This window comes from Lytechinus pictus, chromosome 3, assembly GCF_037042905.1.
Source record: "Lytechinus pictus isolate F3 Inbred chromosome 3, Lp3.0, whole genome shotgun sequence".
NCBI lineage: Eukaryota > Metazoa > Echinodermata > Echinoidea > Temnopleuroida > Toxopneustidae > Lytechinus > Lytechinus pictus.
This window is the reverse complement of record NC_087247.1, coordinates 68,943,967-68,953,537: the sequence shown is the minus strand read 5'-3', so window position 1 is coordinate 68,953,537 and position 9,571 is coordinate 68,943,967. Positions and strand designations below refer to the sequence as shown.

Here is a 9,571-nt window from a genome sequence, read left to right as displayed (position 1 = left end):
CGGCATTTTGGATGGTTTGTTTACAATCACATACGAGCTATACGCATGTTGGGGATGATCTTTTACATCTAATTTTAATTTACCTCAACTTTTTGCTTAAAAAAAGGTTTTATCGTAATTTAAAAATAGTACGAAATGTTACTATATTTTTATATAGATGAATAATTCCCAGAGTTTCGTAATTTTGTCAAATGAGGTAGAAATTATATCTAACAGAACAAGTGACAATTTATCCCAGCTACGGCCACGTGAAGTTTATCGTCGGTGAATATCGTCTGCTGCTATTCGTTGAGTTGATTTGCCTTAATTCAGATTCGGATATATTTACTTGTTGGAAGTACAGTTATATCATTATTTTCCTTCTTTAGAGCCTTGACAGAGGGAAGAGACTGTATGGCTGGTCAGGCTGGAATTTTCATGGATTTATTTTGGCCCGCGGTAGGCCTACGTGCAGCTAGCACTAGCAGCTGCATGAGTTGGTAGCAAATCGGCCGGCATGCAAGTTGAATTGTCCGACTCATCATCATAGACGTAATTCCCCTAATTTACCTCCATCCACGTCACTAGAGCTAGAAACTTCATCATCATTCTCTTCATCTTCAAAATCATCAATTTGAAAATCCAAAATCTAGATAAACTTCTGGGATCAAAGTATTCAGTGACCGTGTGGAGAAAACGTACCCTCGCAACAGGTTTTGCATGCAAGTGGAGCTTGACGTGGGAGAGCCAATCACGTCTCTCGTACACTTATACATGTCATAAAAAAAACCCAATTTCGCGGACATAATTGAGCGTGTTTGAAGCATTCAGAGAGAGAACTTTAAACTATCAATTAAGTGAGTTTCATCAGTCTCCATGATAAATGATGTACACTATCGTGTTCTTCTTATTTTCCCCTTTAATTTGATATATAATTCTTCATTTTTATGATTTTCAATATATTTCTACTTTAACAAAAAGTGAAGTCAGATATTTTTTTTTGGGGGGGGGAACAATGGAATTTTCAATTTTCAATAATTTTGCTAATTAAATAGTCAAGTACAAACACTGCCTGAAACAATTATTGGCAAAGCGCAAGAAGATTGAAAATATTGCAGGTCAATAGAATAATATATCATTGATGGTTCCAAATAATATCTACAACATTTTCATGATCCATAATAGGGGCAGCCCTGATTTTTCCGAACCTATTTTTGGCAATGTCCCGTACGACACATGAAAATGCAAAAGTTTTTCCTACAATTTTATGTTTGATGATACAATTTCACAATATCACTTTCTCTTTTTTTGACCCATGGGTGATCGATTTATCCCATAAGGATCTAATTACTGCCCTTCATTTTTCAATAATTGTCCTATTAAAAGTTGTCCCGTACGACACAATATATAATGCATTTAATTGCAGGATTTGGATTCAGAAACTATAAATAGTAGGCCTATTTCAATTCAAGTAATTGATTTGACATAAAGTGAACTGAAAAAGTACTTTCTTATCTTCATAGAACATGAAATAGGTGATTCTAACCATTTTGATTGATTTCATGTAGGCGTATTCTTTTGTGAATCCCTTCAGCTAAACTGGTGATTTTCACTGGTCAGAGCGGGTTAATTTCTTTGTCATTGAGCATGAAAAGAAAACCTTTATAATTGATTGACCCTAGCCTGGAAGATGACTTCCTCTTGCATGCTAATGTGGAATTATTATAAGATGTTAAAAAAAATACATATCAATCATCTATTTGGACTTCCCTTGATGATCACTAATTTTTTTATATACAGTATTGAAACTCCTTACTTTTTTCAAGTTGTAAAAAAAAATCACAAACCATGTTTAAAAAAAATCTGGAAAATAAGACAAACCATATAGTTTCATGAAATGCAGAGAGTTTTGAAAAAGTAGAACCACATTTCTTTAGAAAAAAAAATATTTTGTGGAATTACAAGTGACAGTTGTGACATATATCATGTATATATACATTTTATATGAAAATTATTATAACATTTTAGCCCCATAATTTACACAAACAGTTTCATTCATTCATTGTTTAAATAGTGTATTGGAAATTATCAATTAATTCACTAAGATATAACTTAACACAAAACATCAAGTTTTTCAGCTCATAAAAATGCTGTGAACCCTTGTACATTTCCCATCATGAAAAAAAAAATGATAACATATTGCTCCCAATTGTATATATTGAGGTTACTTAATTATATTGTCCTGAATGACTACTTATTAAAAGACTTTGCATAAAAAGGAAGAATTTAGGGGCAATGCTCCCCTTCTGATTGGTAAAAAGTTCATTGTTTTATTCAGGCTGCCCAGTACAACACGCAAGTGCCTGTACAACACAGAAGTGACCCGTACGACACACAAGTGTCCCGTACGACACAGAAGTGTCCTGTACGACACACAAGTGTCCCGTACGACACATTATTTTGTTTATGATATATTGACAGAAATATTCAGCCAATAGCGGTTTCTAACATAATGAATGTCTTTAGTTTGATAGGATTATCATTATCATCAGCCAAATAAAGTGATTGAAGAAGTCAAAGAGACATAAAGTAAGTAAGTTTGGCTTCAATTTAGAGATGTCCCGTATGACACATTTTGAGTGTCCCGTACGCCACAATGTTCTCAAATTGTAATTTGCTTTATTTATTCATGAATGTTTATTTTGCTTTCTTTCATAGATGTGTTTGTTCTTGGGTAATTGAATATCAATTTAAGTTCAGTTTCTATGAAAATTATCTGTCCAACTCACAGACTTTAGAGTACAAACTTGAGGTTTCTAAAAAAGCCACTTTTTCTGCGTCCGTACGACACATTACTATTTTAAATCTGTATTATACAGGATGTGAATTCAAGTCATGTTAAGTCTTGGTTTTTCTAACACTCTGGTAGTACTTGATGATCACCTTTAGTTACTGGAATATTTTTTGTTTTTCTTGTAAAAAAACTGTCAAATGTTCTCTAAATGTCCCGTACGACACGTATGGAATCACCCATAGATATATACCTTTTCACACAGCTTTCTCATTTCTCATTTTCCTGAGCATTCAACTCATTCTTTTCATAATAAAAGTTAAGTTTTCATCATGATGATCATATTGATCTGAATTAACATGGTGATCGTATTCATGTTCATGAGAATATGACAGATCACCTTATTCGTCCTCATGACGTATTAAAATTCTAGTTTTATTTTAGTTTTGACACACAATATTAACATTCAAATTGGAATATTCATATGAGATTAAACAATAGAAATACATGTAGGTTTGGCATGTTGTATTGTTGAGCTCTCCCGTGAATGCTGGTAGTCCTTGATGCGCTTTTGATTGTGATGTGACTTGTGTTTCTGAAATTGCAAAACTCCCTTTGCACTGACAAGTATTCTTATGATGGATTCTTTTGCAGAGATATTTTAGACATTAGCTATTTTGGATGAGTATCCTTATGAATTTTTAGTTATAGTAAAATAGTAAAAGCTATGACCCCTTAACCTCAGGTAAAAGGTCACCAAAGGTCAACAAAATAAGAATAGTATGCTGTCTTTTAGTAGGAGCATACATTACATGTAATGTTTGCTGAAAATTAATATAAACTACTTTTTTTTTTCTTTGTAGGTGTTCCATTGCTTTAGGTCACTCCATAGCACTCATGTGAAGTCTGTCCTGATACTTATCAAATGATATTGAATCCAACAAATTTCAGGTAGGTGTGTTTTCTTTTCTCAAATAAAATGTAATAATCAGGGCAATAATGAAGTGAAATAATTCAGTCAGAGCGCCACGCGTATGCTAATGAGCACGATCGCTGAAATTTATTCAGAATCCCATCCGCCCGAAAATCATCTAGCGGGACTCTCGTAGATCGCGAGATATCACGAGAGTCATGCAGGTCTCGTTCTAATGACGTCATACTCTTCACTGGAAAAGCCAAGATGGAAGAATGCAACCGTAAGTAAATCTTGAAATCTTTAGCTTTATTTTGATATGAAATATGTGGTAATCCAGAAAAAAATTGAACCTGAAATAATGCTTTAGATCTAGGCAATATTTTAGCCGGATCGGAGATCGAATTTTTCATTAGAATGTTGTTTTTTACGTCCTGACCATCCTCAGAATTTTTGGCTTTCGTGAAGCCTCCGATGTTGTAGAATATATTTCAGTGATGAACATGTGTAAATATCTCTGGGACGCAAAATCTCCTTCGTACTCGTATTTTACGATGAAACTACCTCAAATTTTCCATTTTGTCAACTGCACTGACGCTGATTCTTCTTTTGTACTTGTTTATTTTATTGAGTGATGACGTCAGCCATGGTCTCGCGCTGAGTAACCAACTGGTGGGTCAGTCCCATTAGTGTATTTTTGTGTCTTGTTTAAAAAGCTTGGTGCCCAATTCTCACACATTGATTGTGCGAGGGCCAAATCATTGCCATGCGAACTTGAAATAAAGATTAGATCTAGTTTGAAATTATTTTGTAATTATTCCATGAGGTTGCAATCTAATTTTGTGCCTTATATTCTGATGCATTTCATCCAAATCAGACCATTATTATTAATGACAGTGAGACTGAGATAGAGCTCGAGAGCTGTGACACTAGTGACATGACACTGTCAACAGTTGTCTAAAAAAAAAAGGGAATTGACAGATTGAGATTGACTGACTTCTTGACTAGCCATGAGGCTCCTAGAGAGTAAATATCATTCATTAACGTGTGCTTACCCTCCTTGGAGCCAGGGATTGCATCCCATACATTTGCGTGTAGGCCCTACCGCGAAAAAAACCCAGAAATTTTACGCTCTCGAGATTTCTACTTTCCATATAAGAGAGGTAGATCTAGTCTTAAATCATGTGAATGGGATATACAACTTCATCTCTGACATTTTTATAATATTGACTTCATATTTAAACAAGAATTCATTAAAAAGACAGAGAAAACTTTCAACGATGTTCATGTCACCATCATGTTTTTGGTTTTTTTGCCAAGGCTACAAAACGCCTATTGAGGAAATGAAGTTGTATCCCATTTACATGATTTAGGTATAGATCTTTTAGAAGGAAAGTAGAAATCTTGGGGAGAGTATGCATTTTACTCTCTGGGTCAGGACTCAGGAGCCTCCTGGCTACAGGTATTCTCTCTAGTTGTCAGTACTAATAGATCTCTATTGTAATTGATTATTGAATTAAAGTTATTAAGTAAATTGAAAATGAATTATGGAAACCTCAATAATAAACCTTGGTAAACAAAGGTGTCATTATAGATTTTTTTTAGAATTCAGTTTAATCGTAGAATCTAATGTTAGATCTAAGCTTGATCTACTTTCTTTGAAAATTTAAATTCAAGACTCAGGCAATATACTAATCAAGAAGTTAACGTCCATGGGAACTCATTCATTTACTCATATTTTGTGGACTTTGAATTTTGATGAGAGAAAAAGACATTTTAGCCCAAGATTTATTCAAGAATGCATTTTTCAGGTGACAATCTGACATAGACTCAGATTTGAATTTTATTGCATTTTTAAAAACATGTATCATTACATGATTAATTGTGCAGATGGGTGAGGCCTGAGGGGCCCTGATATGGTGGGGGGGGGCTTTCATTATCATAACTGCACTTTTTGCTATAAATTTTATTACAAACAGCTAAAACTTACCATCCGATTATGATTTTTTGCATGATCCCAGGCTATGTTCTGCTCAGTCCTCCCCCTTCCCACTCCAAAAAAAAAAGAAGAAACATTCTGCGGCCTTTGGGTATCCACACAGACAATGCCATTGTACATATATTTTTAAGAAGTGCCATACTGATACAGCAACGCTTTGATAATTGAATTGTCACACTGCTGAGTTTATTTTCTGGGGGAGCAGCAAAATTATTTTTTGATGGAGATGTGTCCCTCAAACCCTGAAATGGGAGTTCAAGAGGGAAACATACATGTACATGTATTTGTTTTTAATATAGTTAGGAAATATGAGCAATATTTTGATAAACTAAAATATGAATCTATGCATTTTATTTATTGTAAATTACTGAGCCTGCAAATTCTTTTTGCTTTGGGCAAAAATATTACTTGGATGGGCGCTTCCATTGCTATTTCAATAGATTTGTTTGCTATTTTTTCCACCGTGTCCTTCTTCATTAAGTGCTGACAAATTTCTATATGTGAACATTGTAATTTTGCTCTGAGTAAATATATGATAGGAAGTTAAATGTTATGTTATTACATATTGCAATTATTTTCTTTGTAATAACATTTAACTCTCTGTCCTTTTGTTTTATTGCTTTCCTAATTTGGAATTTATTTTGTTGTAAAAGCAATCTTTTCTTTTTTTTCCTTTACAGATCACCTTCACGTCTGGCTGGATGCCAAGTTCTTTTGATAGGAGACTCAATTGTGCGACACGCTGTTTTTAATGGACCCTTTTCTTCTGAAACTTTGTGCTTTCCAAGGGCTAATGTTACATCGTTAAGATCATCATTCGTCAAATCTTTCAGAATTACTTCGACTTTTCTACAAAGGCTGTTTTCATCCATATAGAAACAAACAATTTAGAACATAGTGTTTAGGAAAAGGATTCCAAAGCATTTCATAATTTGTATATTAGTGTTAGAGAGCGATTTCGGTGTGCAAAGATTATTAACTGTTTGGGATAAAGTACAGATTCCCATATACTATTATCCAGACATTGAATTATATGGCTTTGTTGTATCCATGCAGGGATGATGGGGAAGTACATGTAGCATGCCAGTGGGACACAGATGAAAGTATTGAAAAGATTAAATCAAATGTTTTATATCTCACAAGGGGTTGTTCTTGTGCCAAGAGCAAATGTCAAAACCGTTTATGTAAATGTAGAAAAGAGGGTAGATTTTGTGGGCCAGGTTGCCGATGTAGACAGTGCCAAAATCTTACTGCTGTAGAGAAACTGGCAAGTGATAGCGACTCCAGTGAAGAAGATTCTGATATTGATCATTTTGATTATGATTCTGATTTTGATGAAGTTCCTTGTGATAAAACAAATATCGAAGGTACCATTGAAATCGACATTGATGGTGATTTATCTCTGTTTGAAGATTTGCAGGAAGACTGTTCAGATTATGAGTAGGCATTCTCTGTGTCATGTTCTTGTAGCCCTTTAAAATCATTCATCAGTCATTTAATCAGTCTATTATATGCCAGTATTCATTGGCTGCTGTGAGGGTGAAGTTTGTTACATTGAATCAATTCATGATAGCTATTACTTTTATATTATGTACATGTTTTTTTTAATGGTTATAATTTTTGTTTAAAGAACATTTATAAGAAGGCATGACAGGCAATGTGGAAATGTTGGTGAGCATTTACACATGTTTTTTATGCATGTGATACCTTTTTATTTGTATATCATTAAGTGTCTGCAACATTACACTATTTCCACATTATGCATAACAGAAGAAGTTGAACTATTTTTTTTTCACAAGTATGCACATTTTTCATATATTTCACGTACCTTGCCATGTTATGTTTATTCTTGCTTTTTACTGCAATACATATGAGTCAGTGTATGTTTACGTTTCTTGCCAGTTCCATTGAGGTCTTGCAGGTCAATCATTTTGGTAGCTGAAATAATAGTTGTCGTAGTTGTATGAAACAAATGTGAAGTTTCTTACGACAATTGTGAGGCTTAAGCAGAATACATGATGGTTACATGTATTTTGTTAGATTGGCTAATTATTTCATTAGCAATATATAGAAGTGCAGTACATGTATTTCCTCTTGAACTTTGACGCAGCTTTTTTCAATATGTGTGTGATTTACAATATCCTATAAAACAGTTGTGTATATTATTATTATTATTTTGCCCTGTTGTTGCTTTGCTTTTGCTACTTATGATTATGATTATGTAAATGTGTAACTTTTTTGTTTATATGTTGAAGCACTTGTACAAGTTGTCATGATGGTGAGCATTGAACTACCCTTGTTCCTACTTTTACATGTACATTATGTATATTTTCATGATCACCTTTTTATAAATTGTTTTTTCCTTGCCATTTAGAGAGTGCATAGTGGCAGTTTTAACATCTCATACACATGTTAACAATGGGGACATTATTACAGTTGGTGATACGTATATTGACCCCAGTAATTCCATATATTGTAATATGTATTACCTAGATATACATGTATGTAAACGTATAGCTGAATTATTTCTTTTATGAGGCAGTTTTGATGGCACTGACTTCTGTATACAAAGATTATTTCACTTGTTTTCTGTCATGACTACCAAAGTTATTTCACTGATGACGGGCTTTCCTAAACAATACATTCCTTGTATATAAAATTGTTTTAACTCATATTTACCTCAACTACTGTCTGCTTGCCAAAGACATTCAGGGAGCATTATATGTAAAACTGCCTTTATCTTTATTAACATGTTTGATTGTAAAACAAAAACAGTATTCACTTATACTCTCTTCATGTACTTGCCTTGAATGATATTAGGTGCCAAAGTTTTTTGCTTGTATTTATATGTTTTGTAAACATGAGTTTCAAGAGTTTGATGTTGGAAATAAACTCTTTTTTTCTTGTTAAAATTGATCTGATATTGAACATGCTTTCTATTTTTTTCTTTAGGAATATCCATTTACTATGAGCTAGATTTTGAATTCATGCATTGTATTGCACTGGAGATCTGAATATGAGAAGATAGAAGAATAAATGAAGAAAGAAATAGAACAAAATCAAGATATAAAGAAAAAGTTCAAAGAGAATATGTGTATGAACTTAAGTTACAGTTACACAACTGTTTAAACACGTTTCTGTGCTTGACAAAAAAAAAGATATGTTCGATTAGAAAGTCGGCTGGATGTGTGAGGAAAATATTACATGTAATATCAAGAGAGAGAGAGACAGACAGAGCAACACTAATAGAGAGGGAGAGAGATGGGTGTTTCCCACGGAGAAAGGTGTTTGAAAATGAATAAAAAACACAGTAGTGGGACAAGATTTGTGAATATGAGGAATTGAAAATTGAGGAGGAAGACGAGATCTGTTGAACAAATGATATCCAAGTCCCAAGTATCCCACTGCACGATGGAATGTAATTGTTCAAAGAAAAGGGTGGAGAATGAATCGTGATAAATAGAAATATACATCGCACCCAGGTGTGGAACCAGGGGGGGGGGACACGGCCCCCCCCCCCCTTGAGAGTATTGAGAGCAACTTGTCTATTTTTTTAAATGTAAACATACCGTAAATACACAAGTGTCCCCCCCCCCTTAGAGTGGCAGCAAATATTTTAAATGGGATTATGTGGTTCCTTTACAAGTGAGCCCCCCCCCCTTTTATTTTTTTTTGGGGGGGTTGTTAATTTCAAATGTGGCAAAATGTCAGTCATTTTTGGAGGGAAAACTTTTGCTTGTCAATATTTCCTACGAAATATTTGCCCCCTCCCCTTTTGGAAAATCCTGGATCTGGCCCTGATCACACCCCCCAAATAAATAAATAAATAAACAGAAATACTAGTGAATAAAACAAAATCAACTAATGGGAGAAAGAAAATTGATAAAAT

The 9,571-nt window shown here is 34.0% G+C and overlaps 1 protein-coding gene across 1 annotated transcript in view; it reads left to right on the top strand.

Annotated features, from left to right (window-relative positions):
* Positions 1–1,703: 1,703 nt before the first annotated feature.
* LOC129255385 (uncharacterized) overlaps positions 1,704–9,571 on the top strand; it is a 53,544-nt gene continuing 45,676 nt past the window's right edge. Inside the window, exon 1 of the mRNA XM_064097636.1 lies at positions 1,704–3,721. The gene's annotated coding sequence lies outside the window, so the exon portion shown is untranslated. The remainder of the gene's footprint in view (positions 3,722–9,571) is intronic.